The sequence below is a fragment of the Natator depressus genome, chromosome 8 (assembly GCF_965152275.1).
Source record: "Natator depressus isolate rNatDep1 chromosome 8, rNatDep2.hap1, whole genome shotgun sequence".
NCBI lineage: Eukaryota > Metazoa > Chordata > Testudines > Cheloniidae > Natator > Natator depressus.
The window spans coordinates 15,240,759-15,260,514 of NC_134241.1; the positions used below are offsets into that span (position 1 = coordinate 15,240,759).

General features: G+C 39.5%; 1 long non-coding RNA gene across 1 annotated transcript in view; it reads left to right on the forward strand.

The window, feature by feature from the left end:
- The window catches only part of LOC141992750 (uncharacterized), a 68,293-nt gene extending 50,113 nt beyond the window's left edge, over positions 1–18,180 (forward strand). The window contains exon 4 of the long non-coding RNA XR_012640639.1: positions 17,152–18,180. This is a non-coding gene — a long non-coding RNA (uncharacterized LOC141992750). The remainder of the gene's footprint in view (positions 1–17,151) is intronic.
- The last annotated feature ends 1,576 nt before the right edge of the window (positions 18,181–19,756 follow it).

Sequence of the window (19,756 nt, forward strand, 5' to 3'; positions counted from 1 at the left end):
AGTGAGAGTTCCTGCAGCGAGGCTATGGTGACCACCATTTCAAAATGCAAAAATGGGACACATGCAGGCCCCATGGCCAGCCTCCTGCTCCTCCTAGTCCCCCCTGAGGCCCTGCCCCCTGGCCAGGCTGGAAGCCTTAACTGGGCAGTGGTAAGAACCACCCAGGGAGTCTGGGCTGCTGTGGGGAACCCTGGACCCTCCACCTGCCTTGGGCAAAGGGTCAGGTGGCCCAAAAGTAGCCCCCAGCCCATATCCCTGCCCCCCAGGACATGCTGCCCTTGGCAGGTTGAGGGTACAGGACACCCGGGCTCCCTGGGGGACTCGTACTACTGCCCGGCTTGGCCTTCCGGCCTGGCCAGGGGCGGAGTCTTGGGGGGAAGAGGAGGAGAAGGGGGTGGAGCCTCATGGCAAGGGGGGCTATGGCCCACCTCAGCCCCCACCGGGAAGAAGCTGGTGCTGCCCCTGAGCCTCGGGCAGATGCAGAGCAGCACCACAGGGAATCTAGGATGAATGCTGTCCCAGAGTATTTCAACTCTGGATCAGGACTTGAAGTGTACATTCTGAGACTGTCCTGCCCAATTAGGGATGGGTGGTCACCCTAAGCGAGGCCCAAAATGGCCTTTCCCACTAAATTTGAATGAGTGGGCAATACTAATTGTGACACACATGCACGCCCTGGAGAGGAGCAGGATGAGTTCCAAAATCAAACAACAGATCAAAAAAAACCATAATATAATCTTAAAAAAAGAATATAACCACTCATGATTTTGGGGCCAATCTTATTGTTTTTGAGGTCTGACTCTTGAGGTTTGACCCTTTGGGGTTAACAGTGCTGAGGTCCCATTAAGCCCTTAGCACTTGAGAAGCCCATTAGCTAGCATGTAAAAAGCTGCTTCTTCGTATCTGGTGCTCTCTGAGGCTACAGACTCCTCTTAGAGGCAGCTGGTTACTGGAGGAGGCTCACATAGTTCCTTGGTAACATAGGTCAAACTGTGCACCAAGAGAGACCCTGCAGCTCCAGGATGCTCCTCCACTTCAGCTGGGCACCCCGCCCCCCACTCTGGCCTGGCCTCCCAAGCTATCGAATCATTGTAATGTAGGGCTGGAGGGGAACTCGAGAACTAGTCTAGCACCCCATGCTGACACAGGACCAAGTAGATCTAGACCATCTCTGACAGGTGTTTGTCTAACTTGTTTTTAAAATCCTCCAATGATGTGGCTTCTACAACCTGCCTTGGAAGCCTATTCTAGTGATTAACTATCCAGATAGTTAAAAAGATTTGCCTAATATCTAACCTACATCTGCTTTCCTGCAGATTAAACTGATTATTCTTTATCCTATCTTCAGTAGACATGGAGAATAATTGATCACTGTCCTCTGTGTACCAACCCATAAGATATTTGAAGACTGCGATCAGGTCCCCCTTCAGTTTTCTTTTCTCAAGACTAACCGTGCCCATTTTTTTAAAACCTTTCCTCATAGTTCAGGTTTCCTAAACCTTTAATCATTTTTGTCACTCTTCTCTGGACTCTCTCCAATTTGTCCACATCTTTCTTAAAGTGTGGCACCCAGAACTGGACACAGTACTCCAGCTGAGGCCTCACCAGTGCCCCACTCCCGTGTCTGACATACAACACTCGTGTTAATATCCCCCAGAATGATATTAGCCTTTTTTGCAACTACATCACATTGTTGACTCATATTCAGTTAGTGATCCACTATAATCCCCAGATCCTTTTCAGCAGTACTATCACCTAGCCAGTTATTCCCCATTTTTATGTGTGCATTTGATTTGTCCTTCCCAAGTGCAGTACTTTGCACTTGTCTTTATTGAATTTCATCTTGTTGATTTCAGACCAATTCCTTAATTTATCAAGGTCATTGTGAATTCTAATGTTCTCCAAAGTGCTACCAACCCCTCCCAGTTTTGTGTCATCTGCACATTTTATAAATATACTCGCTACTCCATTATCCAACCTATTAATGAAATTATTGAATAGTACCTGACCCAGGACAGACCCCTGAGGACACCACTAGATATGCCTTCCCAGTTTGGTAGCAAACCACTGATAACTATTCTTTGAGTGTGAACTTTTAATCAGCTATGTCCATTTTACAGTAATTTCATCTAAACCACATTTCCTGAGTTTGCTTATAAAAATGTCATGTGTTAAAAGCTGTGTTAAAAGCCTTACTAAAACTGATATATCACATCTATCTTGACTTTAGAAAGGTTTTTGACATAGTCTCCATGACCCTGGCCCACCCAATTTGCGCCCCTTCTCCAAGCAGGCCCCATCACCTCCCACTCCAGCTAGCCCTCCTCCTGCCATGACTTGTGGGGTTGGCATGTACTTTGACTTTGTATTTCCTGATTTTCAAAGGCTTAAATTTATGAAGCCTTAACTCTACATTTTCTGGTTTTTGTCAGTCTAAATTTAGCCTCTCTCTACATTATGGAAGGACACTAGAGACCACTAGACAACTTTAGCTCTGTGTTAACTACATTTTTAGGCCTTTAATTTGCATGATTTTTAAAAAGCACCCTCATTTACCACAACCTAGTTGTCTCCCTCCACGGCCTTTGGCTCTTCAGCAATGATTACCCTGGACACAGAATGCACTGGCTGCATGATAGTCCCTTCACTGCATCTGCATCATCTCCCGTTTCTCTTAATGTCCATATAGTCTGGTTCTCCTTTCCTAGCCATCTTCTCCACTGAGTGGGAGGTGTCAGCCTGGGAACCACAGGCTGAGGAACTGGTGAGAGGATGCAGGGACTAGAGTGGAGTCAGAGGAGACAAGGGAAGGATAGGCCAGTGGTTAGGATCAGGGACCTGGGAGACCTGGGTTCAAATTCATGCTCTGTGACAAACTTCCTGTGGGACCCTAGGCTAGTTATTAAGTCTCTCTGTGCCTGAGAGCCCCATCTTTAAAATGGGGATAATAGTACTGCCTTAATTCTTAGGGTGTTGTGAGGATAAATACATTACAGATTGAGAGGTGCTCAGATACTACAGTGATAGGGAGTCATTTAAGAACTTATAATTGATTGATGGATATGGGGTTTTTGGAATGACAGAGCTGAAGCCCCCAACATCCACCACTGCACAGTCCTGACTCCCTGCTTTCCACCCCATTCTCTCCTGCACTGTTCCAACACTTCCCTCATTGCTCCAACCCCAATATCCACCCAACTGTTCTAGGCAATGTCCCCATTCCACAATCAGTGTTTTAAACTTCTAATTTCCTGAGAAGTGACCCATGAGCAATTTATGAGTAAACGTCCCTCGTCTTTTTGCTTTTCTGTCTGATAGGTCTTTTCTGAATCTTCCACCTTTTCCTCTTTGCAGTTGGTGAATGGGATCGGCATATAGGGAATGCGGCTTCTGAAATCTACCTCCGAAATTCTTCCCACCTAAGGTCTCCTGCACCATATCTACGGGTGCTCCAAGGTGCTCGGATTTTAATTCATGTCCTTGTGTTTACTGTTGAGGATTTTCACCACATTCACTATGGAGCGCTTCCATGATGTCTTTTACTCCCAATCTGAGTGGGAGCCTGCAGCCTTTCACTGGATCCCAGGCAGGCTCTTTAAGAATATCCTTAGAGAGTGACTTCTGGCTTTTCCTTCATCCCGTGGTTATAGTCCGCACCTTGGCATCATGGACTTGCTGAGAGGTTCCATTCAATATTTTCAGCAAGCTATTTGCCATTACAAGTGGCTACCTACCTCTTGTGTGCCTTGGGCCAGGTCTACACTAGGAACTTTTGACAGCTTCATTTAGGAGTGTGCCTTTTTTTTTCTGGCAACATTTCTATACCGGCAAAAGCACTAGCATAGGCACAGTTATACCAATGTACTTTTGCCAGTACAGCTTATTTTCCTTGCTAAATCAGTATAAACTAAACTTGCAAAAACACTTTATTGCCAGAATAAGCGGCGTTTACACTAGGAGGGTTTGCTGTTATAGCTGTACTGATATAGTAAACCAGCAAACATTTTTTTAGTGTAAACTTCATCTTGAATCAGTTCAAGAGCATAAAGAGGTCTTTCTTGGCATTTTGGAAGAATTGAAATGGAATGCTGAATGAATAATGAAACAAATAATGAAACATTTCGGTTTGAATTAGTTCAGCATTTAACTGCATCTGCTACAGTGCCTCATGGAAGCTGTCATTCAAGTGTCTCATGCCCCTTTTCTCCTCTATCGGGCAGACTATGTGGCTGGACTGTGTCTCCCATGATGCCCTGCAGTCTCCTCTGGCTGAGCCATCACAGTGCACCATGGCACCACAGCACCTAAGGAAGATGCAGTTTAATGATGAACAAACTCAAAAGGAAACATTTTGACTAGGGCTGTCAAAGGATTAAAAAATGTATCACGATTAATCATGAGAGAAAAAAAAATCATGATTGATCACAGTTTTAATCACACTGTTAAACAATAATAGAATACCATTTATTTAAAAATTTTTGATGTTTTCTACATTTTCAAATATATTTATTTCAATTACAAGACAGAATGCAAAGTGTACAGTGCTCACTTTATATTATTAGTTTTGATTAAAAATATTTGCACTGTAAAAAAGATAAACAAAAGAAATAGTATTTTTCAGTTCACTTTGTAAAAGTAATATAGTGCAATCTCTTTATTGTGAAAGTGCAATTTACAAATGTAGAATTTTTTTTACATAACTCAAAAATAAAACTAGATAAAACTTTAGAGCCTACAAGTCCACTTAGTCCTTCTTCTTGTTCAGCCAACCGCTAAGACAAACAAGTTTGTTTACATTTACGGGAGATAATGCTGCCCGCATCTAATTTACAATGTCACTTGAAAGTGAGAACAGGTGTTTGCATGACACTGTTCTAGCCAGTAATGCAAGGTATTTATGTGCCAGATATGCTAGACATTTGTATGCCCCTTCATGCTTCATCAGCATGGAAGCATGTCCTCTGGAATGGTGGCCAAAGCATGAAGGGGCATACGAATGTTTAGCATAATTGAAATCAATATATTTGAAAATGTTGAAAAACATCCAAAAATATTTAGAATAAATTTAAATGGGTATTCTGTTGTTGTTGAACAGTGCAATTAAAACTGCAATTAATCGTGATTAATTTTTTTAATCAAGTTAATTTGTCTTGAGTTAACTGTGATTAATTGACAGCCCTAATTTTGACACTTCTAAATTGAATTTTTTGGGCACTTTTTGTTCTATGAAACGTTTCAGTGTTTTGACAAGTTTCAGTATCTTGATTCTCAGCAAGTACTACAGCCAAATCTTCCTGAATGATTGTTGGATCATATTAAAGAAGTTCTGTATTAAAATCACAAATGAGTTTGATTCCCCATAGTTTAAATTCCAGGGTATTACTAATTAAGAGGTCTCTTGGGTTTTGGTACTGTTTCTCTCCCTCTATGTGTGAAACTTGCAAGCTGCTAATTGTGTTAGTACATTCTAAGACAGAATCTGTTCTCAAAGCAATTCACAGAGACTCAAAGCAATACTCTAACAACAGAAACAGCACCCAGAGACTCCCCGCCCTTTTGTTGTATTAACAATTGTGATTAAAATAGAGATAGAGGATGTATGTGGACGGATGCTTGGTGTGGATAACAACTGAATGATCAGGGAGGTGCCAGCCTAAGAATCCAGTGTCCATCGGCTGAAGAAGGCGTCAAGTGGAAATAACCAGAGGACCCCCGGAGGGCAGACTGGAATCCACCCAACAGCCTCAAGAATGGGAGAACCAAAGAACAAGATAACTTCTTGGAGCCGTCAGGAATGTGCTATCTGCTGATTGATTCAGCAACAGCATGATGAAGCAATTCCCATAGACTGGCATAGGAAGAAATTCCTATAAAAATAGACTCTTAAAAAGTGAGAACTTTGGGGTCTGATTCTGCAAACCAACTTCCAGGAGCATCAGATGAGCATCTGACAAGGCCCTGCTCCCTCCTCATGTCCAGGCCACCTGGCCAGTGGCTTGGCATGAGCAACTCTAAGGCTGGTAACTATGATGACAACCTTGCAGAACCTCTGTGTGTGTGTGTGTGTGTGTGTGTGTGTGTGTGTGTGTGTGTGTGTGTGTGTGAGAATGTGTGAATAAATATGAGATTGAATGGAATGTTATAGCTATAACTAACTGCTTACTATGATAACAACCTTGCAGAACCTCTGTGTGTGTGTGTGTGTGTGTGTGTGTGTGTGTGTGTGTGTGTGTGTGTGAGAATGTGTGAATAAATATGAGATTGAATGGAATGTTATAGCTATAACTAACTGCTTACTATGATAACAACCTTGCAGAACCTGTGTGTGTGTGTGTGTGTGTGTGTGTGTTTGTATGAATGAATGAATGAGTGAATAAAGATGAGATTGAATGGAATGTTACAGCTGTAACTAACTGCTTACTATGATTCTTTCTGTATTCACAATAAATGTGGTATTTTGCCTTTTTCCCTTTAATAAGATCCTGCTGGTTTTTAATTTATTGGTATAACATTTTGGTGGAGAATTGCGAAAGGGGGAATATTGGTAAAAAACCTCAGTTATTGTAAATATTGGTGTGCACACCGCCAGCTCTAGTGAGCTAGGCATTTCTATTAGGTTAACCAGACCTGCTGGCCTCCGAGAAGGTAGCAGGGGACCTGCTGGCCTCCGAGAAGGTAGCAGGAAAAACAGATTAAACCAGACCTGCTGGCCTCCGAGAAGGTAGCAGGGGACCTGCTGGCCTCCGAGAAGGTAGCAGGAAAAACAGATTAAACCAGACCTGCTGGCCTCCGAGAAGGTAGCAGGGGACCTGCTGGCCTCCGAGAAGGTAGCAGGGAAGAACAGGTTAACCGGACCGGCTGGCCTCCGAGAAGGTAGCAGGGAGAAATAGGTTAACCAGACCTGCTGGCCTCCGGGAAGGTAGCAGGGGACCTGCTGGCCTCCGGGAAGGTAGCAGGGGAAAAACGCATAGATTAAGCTATGATTTCAGAATCTAGGCTGTGTCACTTGCTAAGTAATACCAGCAGTGACAAAGAGATTGAAATATCCATGTTAAGATGTTTAAAAGAAAACAGGGTAAGCCAGTACCAGAGGGAGGAATGGAGTCAGAAGGAACTCCAACCTCACCTTTTGTTAAAGAAATTACACCTTTTAAACAAAACCTTCAAAAATTTGGGCACAGTCCTTGGACTAAACAAGCCCTAGCTGATCTCTGCACTATTTCGGACCTAGAGGATAGATTGGCTCAGTATATCCTCATATACAAACCTTCTAGTGCTGCCAAAAGAGATGCAGCAGCAATTTGGTTGTTGTGGGAGGCATGTAAGGATTCTTCCCTCCGCTTGTCTTCATGTAAAGAGGAAAAGGCACAAACGGAAAAGGGAGCAGACAATTGGAAGGTGCTGGCTACAAATACCCAAAGCCAGCTGAAAATAGTGAAAGAGGCACTCCAGGAATACAAAAAGAGTGAAAAAGTTAACTCTGCAGAGGCTGGAGGGAGGCAGGTAAAGGGGGAGAAGGTCCTATGTATGGCACCCCCAGGCATAATTACAAAGAGAAAGAGTAAAAAAAAAAAAAGTTAACTCTGCAGAGGCTGGAGGGAATTAAGCAGCTAAACTTTGTGAAAATGTTAAAAAGGAAAAAAAAGTGTTAGAGAAAGAGCATTCTTGGTTTTTTTGCAGCCATTCTGAGGGAAAAATGGGCCCTTTTCCAAAGGAATGTCTGTAAATTAGCCAGGCAAAAGAAACTGATTAAAATCATTTGACTGGACAATTTAGTCAAATTTGCTAAAAGAACATAAGGGGGTTCTATTGGAACTTAACTGCCTCAAATGTATAAAGGGAATGTAAGATGTAAAAAAACAGAGCAACGTGGAAGGGATGTTAAAGAAAAGAAAATGTGTATGTATCTATCTGTGTGTGTGTAAATATGTAAAGTTCTAAGGACCAGTTGGTTTTGTTTTTGTTTTAAATAATGCCACTAAAAATCCATTTGACTCTTTAATTCAAAGTTGCAAAACTGACAGACCTTTTTGCTAGACACAGGTAATTAGTGCTGTTTGGCTTTGGGATTTGGCATTCAACCCTTAAAAGGTAACTCAATGCTTTACAAAATTTAAAATGTTTTTAAGTTGTGGCTGCAGCTGGGCAGTCAAAATCAGGAGAATATAAAAAAAAAAATTTTCTCGATTCTTTTTGTTTGTTTGTTTGTTTTTGTAACAAAATAACAGATGAGAGTTGTAGAAAAAAAATTAAAAAAACAGTGCCTCTCTGAAGCAACAGCAGGGGTGAGGTGCACAAAACAAAAAGAAGCAATGTGAGAAACACTGAGTCTTAAAATGGCTCTGAGTAATCAGACTGTCACTTTGATAAAGGTACATGAAACCTCTGCAAGCAAAAAAAAGGAATAGTGACACCTTATGTAAAAATGGATCTGGATAATGTTATAGAAGTTAAACTATGGAAGGAATGTGCATTTGCCCCAGAACATGTGCAGGGTATATTGTAGAAGGGGCAAAAGAAATGCAAACATACCATGCTACTTAATTAAAATGCTATTAGGGCTCCAAAGGGAGCCACAATAGGTTGGGTTTTCTTTTTCAGATTGCTGTGTGTTTTGGAAGCAGAAGTTAAAAGTAATCAAAACTCTGGTGAAAGCTGATTGTGTCCCTTTTAAGATAGAGTCTCTGAGCTGCTGATGGCTTTAAATCCAAAAGCAGGAAGCTTCTGTGAAAATGCAAATTACCTAAATGATAAAGGAAGGAAAGAACTAGCAGCACAAAGGAGCTGCAGATAAAGGACACACCTGGTCAGCAAACAAATTGCCTAAATAAAAGGCATGGGATAACAAGATAATTTTAATAAATTTAATGATAATAAGTATCCCTGTAACAACGTATAGTGTGTATGATTTTTGGAAAAACCCTTTAAGGTCGTATGGTAATGATGCTTCTCAGTTATTACCTGTAAATAAAACTTAAAGCTTAACACAGCAGGAAAAACATTATAAACTTGGTCTGCTGTATAAGAAGGAAAACTCAGGGATTTAATGACTAAACAGTGGGATAATTTCCCCATAACCCTTAAAAGATAAAAGCCATTGAAACCTGGCCCACCTATAGAACAAAAACAGGAAAATGTGGGGGCAATTCCTCTGTTTTGCCTGCAATCAGCAAGGGTATTTGTAAAAGAAATATTTTAAGCAATAATCTGCCACCCCAAAAGGGGTAGAAACATGTTCTTTTTGTCTTTCAGAAAAATCAGGAAAAGCTGATGCCAGCTGAAAAGTAACCCAATACCATGAATCTACTGTCACAATAGAAATTGTGTTTTGTGTTCTATGTTTTGTCTTGTGTTTTGTCTTGTTGCTAGCACTGTTGTGTGTTAAAAAAAAAAAAAAAAAAAAAAAAGATACTGAAGACCTGCAGGAACTTAAAAATAAATTAAGCTCTCTGTCCCAGCTACAGGACAGCCTGATACAAAAACAAGTACATGCCAACGTAGACTTGGTCCAAATTGGTCTGGGTAACCTAAAAGGCCGATGGAATCTTTAGTAATGGCTTAATACTACCACATGGCTTATCCATTAAAAAAAAATATTAGAAATAGGAAACTACACAGCCATAGCTCTGGGATGCACTGAAATGCAGATACTTGCACGAGCTACTTTGGAACACAAAATGTTCTGCGTCATATTGGGAAATATTAAGGGTTTGATGCATTTGTTAAAACAAAGAAAGAGATCATTGTTTGACACTTATCAACATGAATGGATGCAATATGTTTCCAGTATTGTGAAACCAGACTTGTTAATGGGAGAAATTGTTGTCAAAATTGCACACCAACAGTCCCTGGAGGCAAAGGTATTGAAGGTTAACCCACTCCCCATATTACACATGGGATCCTTCTGGCTACCCTGGACCTTGAGCCAGTGGGCTGGGGAGGGAGGGAAGCTATTGGACACTAGAGGTTGTACCGAATGGACTCCTCAAAAGTGGGTGTGACTCACCTTGCCTGTTGCCCCAGAACCTTGTAGTAAAGATACATCACTAGGATCGTGTATGTGGCATGAATTGGAATCACAAACTCAAATTGCCTCACAGTACCTTCTCTTGAATAGGCTACATAGAAAGTGACACTGACGATTATAAATCTTAGTGTCAAAAGGGGGATTATGTTGGATCATATTAAAGAAGTTCTGTATTAAAATCACAAATGAGTTTGATTCCCCATAGTTTAAATTCCAGGGTATTACTAATTAAGAGGTCTCTTGGGTTTTGGTACTGTTTCTCTCCCTCTATGTGTGAAACTTGCAAGCTGCTAATTGTGTTAGTACATTCTAAGACAGAATCTGTTCTCAAAGCAATTCACAGAGACTCAAAGCAATACTCTAACAACAGAAACAGCACCCAGAGACTCCCCGCCCTTTTGTTGTATTAACAATTGTGATTAAAATAGAGATAGAGGATGTATGTGGACGGATGCTTGGTGTGGATAACAACTGAATGATCAGGGAGGTGCCAGCCTAAGAATCCAGTGTCCATCGGCTGAAGAAGGCGTCAAGTGGAAATAACCAGAGGACCCCCGGAGGGCAGACTGGAATCCACCCAACAGCCTCAAGAATGGGAGAACCAAAGAACAAGATAACTTCTTGGAGCCGTCAGGAATGTGCTATCTGCTGATTGATTCAGCAACAGCATGATGAAGCAATTCCCATAGACTGGCATAGGAAGAAATTCCTATAAAAATAGACTCTTAAAAAGTGAGAACTTTGGGGTCTGATTCTGCAAACCAACTTCCAGGAGCATCAGATGAGCATCTGACAAGGCCCTGCTCCCTCCTCATGTCCAGGCCACCTGGCCAGTGGCTTGGCATGAGCAACTCTAAGGCTGGTAACTATGATGACAACCTTGCAGAACCTCTGTGTGTGTGTGTGTGTGTGTGTGTGTGTGTGTGTGTGTGTGTGAGAATGTGTGAATAAATATGAGATTGAATGGAATGTTATAGCTATAACTAACTGCTTACTATGATAACAACCTTGCAGAACCTGTGTGTGTGTGTGTGTGTGTTTGTATGAATGAATGAGTGAATAAAGATGAGATTGAATGGAATGTTACAGCTGTAACTAACTGCTTACTATGATTCTTTCTGTATTCACAATAAATGTGGTATTTTGCCTTTTTCCCTTTAATAAGATCCTGCTGGTTTTTAATTTATTGGTATAACATGATAAATAGCAAATCATCTCAAACTGATAATTAGGGAGCAATGAATAAGAACTCTGCAGATAATATGGTAGATTGTAGTAATGAAGGGACAAAGAATAATATGTGGGATATTTTGATGGTTGCAATATAAACTGATAGTACTCATTCACCTGGCAGAATCAGAAAGGGAAACAAAAACAGGGTGGAATGGTGTGGGGTTTCTTCATAACAAGGAGCAATCTTAAAAGAGTAACATTTACTTTAGAAAGGCTTGAATGAAAAATAAATAATACACATGGTAAAGGCCAGCTGAATGCCCTTGCTCTTTCCCCTGGTACTAGGTCAAGAAGATGTTAGATGAAATGAAAAGACAAAGATTTAAAAAGATAAAAGGAAATAGGTTTTTTTGTGCAATGTTTAATTAACACATGAAACTCATTACCACTTGATATTTATTTTATGTATCTATTTGTCCGGTTTACTTACACTATACTTAACACTGAAGTATCAGAACACTTTTATGTTCAGTTTAATACTAGAGGACATTAGAGTATGAGTTACCCAGACAGGATGTTTGTTCGGTACAAAATCTGTCTATTTTATATTTCAGCAATAAGCAAGTAAAAATAAGGCAAGGGGTATTTGTAATCCAACACATCATACTTTCAAGTGCACACAGTAGTCTTACCAAACTGCAGGTGACATAACACTTCTCAACAAACTTGCCCTGCGCTGCAACACGCACAACACTATTCAGTGCGCCTAACACCCTCAACCCCTCCTGCTCTGTGTCTATCTTATGTTTTCCTAGCAAAATACTGGAGCTGGCCTCTCCAGCTCTCCAGCCACCTCCTTGTCCACAGAATCCTTGATCCATTCCATTCTGGTTTCCATTTCTTCCACAGCACTGAACCACCTTCCTCTACTCTGCTGCTTCTGGCTCTTTCATATTACTTATCCTCCAGGTGTTCACTGAAGCATCTGGACCACACCTTAAATGCCTTGCAACTTCCTGAATGCTTTAAAGTTTAAACACTACTCTGGTCTTGATGGCTCTCTCCTCATTTGGGGTTGTTCCCTTCTCTCCACCACTACCTTTGTCTCTAGTTGCAACCTCACCATAGACAGTAAACTACTCCTTAGTGGAATTGTCCCAAGTTTTTGCATTCCTCCTTCACATTTCTTCCCATGTGGGCCTAACATTTTACAATTCAACTCCAACTGCCACTTTTATTCTAATGGCACAACTCTCTCTTTCTCTTCAATTCTCCATTGACTTCTCTCAAATCTGTCTTCACCAAAACACCTGTCTCCAGCTTAGCTTTCTTCAGCTGAAAGTCCCAAGATGGACATCCTCAGCTCTGATCTTCGTTTTGCCTATCTGTAATCTTGGAGTCATTTTCAAATCTGAGCTTTCCTTTTCTCCTCACATTACTGCACTCTGCATGTCTGCCTATTATGATCTTTCCAACACAGCCTGATTCAGCCAACACCTTGATCCTTACTCTGCCAAGTCACTTATTTACACATTTGTTACTTTTTGCCTTTGTTATAGTCTCTCCTCTATGGCTTCCCAAAATCACACCTATCCCAAGTCCATCCTGCTTAGAACTCTGCAGCATGCCCTTTCATCCATTCATACCAATGTCACATCATGCCCAACCTGAAAGACTTCCACTAGCTCCCTAATCACTACAAAAATTAATTTAATTGTACCAAGACTCTGCATTGCAATACTCCATTTACCTCTGTGAATCCAATTGCTTTCTTTGCTCTACTAGTTGTGACGACCTTTCAGACCTCAGGTCCCACTTTTGGCAGAGGTGGTTCCTTTTCTGTTGCTACACAGGTTATTTGGAACATAAAGTCCACCTCCTTTCCTACCCCAGTTCTAGTCTCCCCCTTTTCTCAAAATGCAACTCAGAGCCTCCTATTCTGTATTACCAACATCTGAGTAGCTATTAGTCAGTTCCATCATGCCAGTACTTAGTATTACCCATGACTGGCGTAAGAAAATCTGAAGCAGTCTGCAAACCTTTTTGATTTAACCCTCCAGATGCAACATGCTTTCTCCAGCTCTTTCCCTCCCTCTATTTCAGCCCCAATTCCTGAGCCAGTTGGAGGGAGAAAAGGGATCAGGTGCAGCATGGCATGAGGAACAGATAACACATAGAAAACTGATGTGTGTTTGCAGAATTTTAGGGGAATCTGACTCTCATTGTTGCTGCCTATGGCACACTCACCTGCTTCTGGCAGTTTTCTTGGTTAAAAATCTGATCAGCAGAACTGATGGCCTAAAATTATTTTGATTTGTCAAAAATTGGAGGCCACTTACCCAATGTACCTCATGAAAGAAATTAACACAATTTTTGTAAAACTAGATGGATCAGTTTGATAGGGTGCTATCCCTTTAAGAGGAAGGGGGTGCTGGGAACCCTATCCAACATATAAAATGAGAGTTAACAGATTGGAGGGAGTCTGGGTCAAGGTCTGGTAAAATATGAAGGCACTGCAGTATGGGATGCAGGCCTCTGTGAAGGGAGCCTGGTCTGGAGGCACAGGTTATATCTAAGTTGTTGGGTTTTTAAATTGTTGCTATTAAACTGGGATTTGCTCTTCTATTTCTTGAGTCCTTCCATTTCTTACTCTGGGATGCATGTGACCCTACATCACAATTATTAATCGGTGACCTATGTGGAAGAAATTTCAGAGTTCAAATTTCAGATTTTTTTCTGTATTCAGCAGCCCTGAATTAACAAGTATACTAAATATCCAGACTCTAGCCAAAGGGTCTTTAATTGATTAAAATCATGTAAGACTGATTACCTTTTGATGACCCCTGCTGGAAAGGGTGAAATTGAAATTTGAGATCATTTTATTAGTACTCATTGGCTCTGTCTGGAGTGGTTCACAGCTATGAGTGACAACCTCAGGGCAGACTGTCAAAAAGCAGGGCAAACACCTCAAACTGTTGATATGTTCTATAAGTAGATTTCATCAACCCAGTAACAAATGTTAATTCGTGACGCACTATAACAGACTGACCATGGAGTCACAGACTCCAGTGTACCTTGCCACCCAGGCAAGCTGGACTTAGTGATAAATGGTCATTTACACCAAAGATCACAAAATATTCAGTTTGCTCCCAGTCCCAAGTGACCAGTCTCTTACCTCAGGTCAATTTGTACTTTAGATCTCACCCCAAAGAAAACTATGAGTGACAACCTCAGGCCAGACTGTAGCCAAACCTGTAATAAACTAACGAAGGGTTTATTAAGTAGGAAAAAGCGATGAGAGTTATTTACAGGTTGAAGCTGGCAACCATCTATGGTTCCAAAAGGTGACAGAGATGTAATCTGTGAGCACTGAATGTCTTTTAGGGCTAATCCAGGTTGACCACAGGGATCTCTTCTTTTTTTTCCTAGCCCCAGCCCTATCAGAGTTCATACAGTGAAGAGAGAAGAATTCTCATGTCAGAGATCTTTATTTCCTTCTTCCAGAATTTAGGTTGATGGGAGAAGCTTCCTTACACATAGCACCTTTACGGGTGTGAGAGGGCCATTAGCCTGTCTTTTTATCGTGATTCTTCACATTGGCCCACTTAGTTTTGATAGTCCTCCTTCGGGGGCGGGAGAACCACTTCTCTTGCCTGAGTTCACAAGTTCAGAGCAGGCATTTTTACAGTTATAAAGCAAAACTTACATATTACCTTATTGCTTGGGATAGATACATTACAAGTAAGATTAATATATGCAGCAACTTACAAGCATTTTATAGAGTCTAAACACATCCTTACAATGCCAAAAAAATTCTCTAGATTAATGAGTGTGAAAAATACCTTTGCCTTTGATTTCAGAAATATTCTCTAGTATGTAAAATGTGGTCAATTTATTTTTATTTTTAGAGTATCATTTTTAATTATGATTGGAGAAAAAAATCCACAGATTATTCATCTCACACTGTAGTTAGTGTATGTAAAGCAACATCTTTATTTATGAAAATAAATCATGAATACAGAATTCATTTTATAAAAATACTAACTCAAAACTATTCCAAACAAAATTTTAGATAAAACTAGTACATCCAAATTAAACATTAAATTTATATAATTATTTATTATTATTCTAATATAATATTTATATTGCAGTAGTGCGAAGACTTAGGATCAGAGCCCCATTATGCTAGTTTCTCTACAAACAGATATGAAGGCATAGTCCCTGTCCGAAGAGTTTACAATCTAACATAGTTTGACAATAAATATTAGTCTGGAATTATATAAAATATGAACATTCTGTTTCCACAATAAATATGTTGACATGAATATACAGTTGTTGACATAAATATACTGTAACAGTGGTTTTCAGCCTTGGGTCTAAGATTTCCAAAGGGGTCTACACCTCAATTCGAAATTTTTTAGAGGTCCGCAAATGAAAAAAGATTGAAAACCACTGTGCTATGACATTGATACAATAAATATACTGAGCCGTAATGGGTGCCACAGAAATGCAGTTGGGCCCTGATTCAGGAAAGTACATTGACAGCCATGGGAGTGAAAGGTAAGTATTTTCTGAAGTGCTTTTGTGATTTGAGGCTGTAATGATTAGGCCAGTTTTTATTATCTGTTTTCAAAGATGTCGACAGACAGAACTCTGAATTCTACCATCTAATATGCATTTTAAATAATTTTCATTTACAGGATTTAATTTTGACCATTTAAAAAGATACTAAATACTAAAATACCTCATGAAAGAATAAGATAGAATTCATTATTTTAGTTGCCCCTTTCATTCTGTAACATAGTTTGAATGCTATGGCTTTATATAAGTATAAAGGCACCCTCTAAAATAATAAAATAAAATAAAATAAAATAAATAAATAAATAAATGCACTATAAATTTAAGTTACAAACATTTGGTATGTTTTAAATATTCACGTTAACGTTGTGTGTCTTTATGTATTTCCATGGTAATTTTGCAATATTTTCTTAATACTTAATGTAACCTAAAACATACATCCAACTAGAATGGGTTGCTCCTCTCAGTTCACTGGGATTTAATGCAATTAAATTCATTCAGTCTTTCAAAGAACTTTTTATAGAAATGCAATGCCCTCTTCAGTCCTGCTTCTTTTGTCTCACAGCTTTTAGATGGATTTACCTAGAAAAATTAAAGAGTTAATATTTTGCTTGCTATAAACAGTCAACATTTTTTAAAAAAGGAAACATTGGTTGAAACAAAAAAGCAGCACAAATTAAGAATGACATTTTGTTCAATGTACATTTTTCAGGAAGGAGAGAGAAATCATCTACATAAGTGAACAAAGAAAATAAGACCTTGGAAAAACAGGAATGTTTCTTTTTGGGTTATTTTGTGTGTCTGTTTAATGGGTTTTAGTTGACCTTCACATGTCGTTTTGGTCTTTTAGCTAATCTCAAGTGCACCTTTAGTTTAAAATCTAATACATCTTTTAGGGGACTAAGAGTCTGATCCAAACCCCATTAACTTCTATGGGATTATTCACATGCCTAAAGATAAAAATGGGCAAAAGTGCTTTGCTGGATGGGAAACAGAGCACTCAGTACTTTGTAGGATCGAGCCCTTAAGAGTTTACAATGATAGTTGAGGACAAGATGGAACAGGTAGGCAAAACAAACACATGGGGGTGAGAGATGAGTCTGGTCAAACAATGATATAAATATGATTTTGTATAGACTAGCTGTCTGCACAATTTGTAGGTACAGAGGATGAAATTCTGTCCCTTTGTAGTCAACAGGAATTTTTCCATTGAGTTCAAAGGGGCCAGGATTTTGTCCAGGCTTGTTTTGGATTTGTTAATGCAGACAAATAAGCAGACCTGTAGTAATAATCTCAGGTTTCCGCCTGTGTAACCATTATCAGAAACATACCAATAAACTTACTTTATCTCCTTTCTCTAATCTATACATCAGATTCTTCATATTGAATCGCATCAGACGAAGATGTTCCTTCGCCTTTGGCTCATCGTTAAATCTTTCTGTTAATTTTTCCAGATATTTCTCAGTATTATTAAGGTAATCATGAGCACATTTGCACTATAATATAAAACAATGACAAAATTATATTCTACTCAAACAAATTAAATATTAATCACTCACACACAACTCAGTAACCAACTATATGCACTGCAGTTCACATGCTAGACAGACTAAAGCCCCAAATCTGCAAAGATTTACCACGTGTGCTTAACTTTATGCACATGAGAGTTATGTTGGATCATATTAAAGAAGTTCTGTATTAAAATCACAAATGAGTTTCATTCCCCATAGTTTAAATTCCAGGGTATTACTAATTAAGAGGTCTCTTGGGTTTTGGTCTCTTATTTTTTACTGTTTCTCTCCCTCTCTGTGTGAAACTTGCAAGCTGCTAATACATCCTAAGACAGAGTCTGTTCTCAAAGCAATACTTTGTAACAACTACTATCACACAGAGAGAGAGACTCAAAGCGATACTTTGTAACAACAGAAACAGCACCCAGAGACTCCCCGCCCTTTTGCTGTATTTATTTCGCTTTGTTAACAATTGTGACTAAAATAGAGTTAGAGGATGTATGTGGATGTATGCATGGTGTGGATAATAAATGAATGATCAGGGAGGTGCCAGCCTGGGAGTTCAGTATTGATCGGCCGACGAATGCACAGAGTGGAGACAACGAGATGACCCCCGGAGGGCAGACTGGAATCCACCCAACAGCCTCAAGGATGGGAGAACTGAGGAACAAGATAACATCTGGCAGCACAGAGCCATCAGGAATGTGCCATCTGCTGATTGAGTCAGCAACAGCATGTTGAAGCAATTCCCACAGACTGGCATAGGAATAAATTCCTATAAAAATGGACTCTAGCAACTGAGAACTTTGGGGTCTGATTCTGCAAACCAACTTCCAGGAGCATCAGATGCTCATCTGACAAGGCCCTGCTCCCTCCTCGTGTCCAGGCCACCTGTCCAGTGTCTTAGCATGCACAGCTCTAAGGCTGGTAACTATGATAACAACCTTGCAGAACCTGTGTGTGTGTGAATGAATGTGTGAATAAATATGAAATTGAATGAAATGTTATAGCTATAACTAACTGCTTACTATGATTCTTTCTGTATTCACAATAAATGTGGCATTTTGCCTTATTCCCTTTAATAAGATCCTGCTGGTTTTTATTTTATTGGAATAACATGAGTAGTTCCATTAAATTCAGTGAAACTACTCATATGCAGCAAGTTAGGCCAATGAGTAAATATTAAAAGGATCAGGGCTTTTGAGGCTCAGTCTTGCTCCTACTGAAGTGAATGTCAAAACTCTTATTGATTTCAGTGGTAATAGGATCAGATTTTTCATGGCATTGTTTAACAATTTACTGTCCTCAACATTATTGGCATTAAATATGACCCTGGAAGTCTACAACCATTCAATTAAAATGTAACAGAATTAATAATAATAACAATAACAATAATAATAATTAGTGGAAATTTTAAAATATACTTGTATCTCAGATCATAATTAAACCTTTCAAATATATAAACTGCATTTAATCTACAGTAGTCTATGTTAGTATAATCTTTCTACTAAACTACAGTACATATCTGCTACTATCACTGAGTTATCTTCTTTTTAACAGTGTGTTACAGATAAATATCAATAATTTGCATTAGGTGGATGTCCATAATATGAAATAATTATAACAATAAAAAAACTTTTAAAAAAATTCTTACCTCACAATTCTTTAGTATTGGAAGAAATATCTAAATTTAAAAAAAAAAGGAATATTGTAAACCGATGCTTTTAAACGTACATTGCCATTGTTCATTATCTCTAGCTTCATATCATCTTCATCTACATTTCTATTTCTGAACTTCCTTTGGGTAAGCAATTGCCGCACTGACTTCAGAAAAGGATTCAACACACATTACCTTGAACATTCAATTGTAATAAACAAGAAACCATGTCTGTAAACCAGAGTTGAAAGTGGCGAACTTTATGCTACAATGCAAAAAAGCGAAAGAAAATGAAGGGGAAAAGTTAATGGCCCACCTGCTTTTTTGTCAAATTCATAAAAGCTTCCAAGTCTTCTTTAAATTCTTCTATCTCATTGCCCACAGAGAGTGATAGGCAACAACTCAACAAGAACAAATAGAGAAACAGCATTTTCACTTCTAGGAAAGCTTATATTTGATTCATGCATTTTTGACATCAGAACCTGTTTATATATACTCACCTACACCTTGCATATTAAATTAACTGTGTATCATAAAGGGAAAATTTTCTCATGTAGGAAAAGGTACAAGTACAGAGTCGTAATTATTTTACATATTGTGGGAGGCCTCACTGTGGGAGATGGGGGTTTCCTTTCACTCTGACATCAAAAAGGGAAAAATACCTTTGCAGATAAGATTTGTCATTTTGCTACATGATACCAAAAACTTTTACAAAGGAAATGGGAGTATTCCTCATGCTGTTAAATATAGATGTGTGATTCTGCTCATGCTTTCACATCACAGACGTCACATTGGAAACCTGGACACCTG